Genomic DNA, 3,146 nt, shown 5'->3' on the forward strand with positions numbered 1-3,146 from the left:
AGGGTTACCGGTTCCGGAAGGGAGAATGCATAAGGGTAGGTTTGAAACTACTCAAGAAAGAGTAAAGAAGAGACTAGTTGATTGGAGTGAGCAATTTATGTCTGGTAACAAGGAAATGTTAATTAAATCGGTGGCACAGGCAATACTGACTTACATTATGAGTGTTTTCCGCTTACCTGCATCGGTTTGTGATGATCTTACAAAATTGATGAGACAGTACTGGTGGGGAGTTGAAAGAGGTAAAAGGAAGATGGCTTGGCTAAGTTGGGACAAACTAAGGCTTCCTAAGAGTAAGGGTGGCATGGGCTTCAGATACATGCGTGCGTTTAACCAAGCTTTGGTAGCAAAGAAAGCTTGGAGATCATTAGAGTTCCCTGATAGTCTTTGTGCTCGACTATTAAAAGCTAGATACTATCCTCATGAAAGTCTGTTGGATACAGTTTTCACTGGAAATTCGTCTGTGGTTTGGAAAGGTATTGCACATGGACTCGAGTTAGTGAAGAGGGGAATTATATGGAGAATTGGGGATGGTAATTCGGTGAGAACATGGAGAGATCCATGGATCCCTCGACGGTATGACTTTCGGCCTATTACACTAGTGCAGAACCGGGCAATAGCACTGGTTCATAAGGCCCTTTGGTGCTGGTTCGGTAACCGGCACTAAAGTGTGGGCACTAAAGCCCCCCCCCCCTTTAGTGCCAGTTCAGCACGAATCGGTGCTAAAGGGCAACCACGTGGCATGAGCCAGCTCCGTGGGCGCGTAGGACATTAGTACCGGTTGGTAACACCAACCGGTACTAAATGTTTGGGTGTGTTTTGGTTTTATTTTTTATTTTTACTTTCATTTTGTGTTTTCAATTTAATTTAGTGATTGTTTTACATTATAATGAGTTGTTAAATCATTAGGTGAATGTACCGCAGATTAGTTTGACTGGATGCATGTGGATCCTAGCTAAGTCATCAAGTATATATATGTCATATCCATATTATATATACTTGATCACCTAATTAAGTGATCGAGGTAATACTTGATCACTTAGCTAGAATCCATCCAGTTGAAACTAATCTGTGGTTTCTTTCATAAATGATATAATAACTCATCATCATCATCATATTAATATAAAAACTCTTGCATCATATATATCATCACCAACAACAGTTTTCATAGCTAGCTAAAAATCATCATATAATAGTTATCTCATTACCACTACTTAATCATCATATAGTCATTACCTCTATCTAATCACCACCAACACTAGCTTAAAGAAGAAACATTCACTTGTACCAGAAGCAAAGATATCATCGAGTTCAACATGGTAATGATATTATAAGCATTCATAACACCACAAAAGCAAATCACTCTTTGAGATTAAGTTCAAGACGAAGAACATGGACATGAGAGGACAAGTACTAAGAGCATGAACTAGCTAATTAATCACTCCTGCTGCTCTCTCTCAGGTAAAATAGCATAGAACATGTATAGCTTTCCTGATTCATCATATTGGAGCATGCAGATGAACCTGTCTCCTAATCATGGGTTGCGCTTCTGATTGCTACCCCCTAGTACTTCTCTGCGATCGTTCACAATTTTGCTCCAGTCTTTTACTATTAAGCATTCCTTGCTATTAGAAATCCTGAATGCACTAAAGTGCATTGTACGATATCTTGGCCGTAAGCTAACAATATCCATGGTACCTTTAGTCTCGATCCCATAAGGCACAACATTCATCGGGAGTCCTTGTTGAAGAACATCGTATAGTAACATACTTAGCAATGAAGTTTAGCTTAAAAAAATGTATGCAAAAGATGCACTGAGGAGAAATAGTAGAAATCTTACCATCTTTCCTAAATATATGTGACCGTAGTTCAGTACGAACACTATTTGTCGCACGTTTTGAGTACTAACATTTCTAATTGCAGGCAAAAAAATTGTCTTCACAGCATCAAGATCCTCAAGCCATGAAACATAATGACTTGTCTCCTCGCAGTTTAGTTTAGCCCCGGGATAGTGGACGGTCCTGTCTACCAAGCACCGGACATGTTTGCTTGATTGGAAATAAGCTGCCAATATAAATTGAGATCTATTGATTATTCAACTGGTTCAGATAATCTCATATCGAAGACATAAATATGGTTGAGAAACTCACATAATGGTATAACTGGAGGCGTCTGCACATTGACCCACATGTCTCTATTACCTTCAATATCATCTTCCGGACGAATATCAAAGGTGATAACCATATCAGGCTCAAATGCATAAGACTTGCATAGTGCTTGCCAAGTTTTTGCATTCAAAATAGGTGTATGTGTCTGCATTGTATAATTTGACGTTGAAGGTATAACCATGCTCGGTCTTCAAGTAACTCTTTTTACCTCCATAGTTTCGTTAGGACTGAAACCTATCTTATCCAAGACAAAAATTCTTGCATGGCAGGGGATACGCTAGTAGAATAGTGAAAAATTAAAATTAAGAGTTGAAGCAAAAGAAGCATAAGTCATGCTTAATTACGAAAAAAGACTTGTCATTGTGACTTACTGTATCCACTTGAAGTTCTCATCCAGCTTGATGCTGAAGCGTCTATCATCAACTAGAAAATTTCTACCGCACAGGCCGCACTAGTCTTCGCAGTATTCGCACATAATGAAATCGTGTTCGTCGTCAGACGACATTCCTATGTTCATAGGTGAAACATTAAACACTTATTAGTTCTATTAATTCAACTAATTCTATTAATTCAACTAGTTCAACTAATTAATTGAACTAATTCAACTAAGCACTTACGAAAAATATACCTAAATAAAGTAGCTCAACTAAATCAACTAACTAGTTCAACTAATTAATTCAACTAATTCAACTAAACTAGTTCTATTAATTTCTTATAACTAAATTAAACTAAAGTTAATTAGATTCAACTAAATTAAACTAATTAATTCAACTAATTCAACTAAAGTAGCTCAACTAATTCAACTAACTAGTTCAACTAAACTAATTCAACATTCCTATGTTCATAATGTTAATTAGATAATCAAATCTCATATAAATAATTAAATATATATCTAACATATAATTTATATCTAATTCATCTAACATTTGACATTAATATCTAACATATGTTCATATATAGGTGAAACATTAAACACTTATA

The sequence above is a fragment of the Triticum dicoccoides genome, chromosome 5A (assembly GCF_002162155.2).
Source record: "Triticum dicoccoides isolate Atlit2015 ecotype Zavitan chromosome 5A, WEW_v2.0, whole genome shotgun sequence".
Taxonomy (NCBI): Eukaryota; Viridiplantae; Streptophyta; class Magnoliopsida; order Poales; family Poaceae; genus Triticum; species Triticum dicoccoides.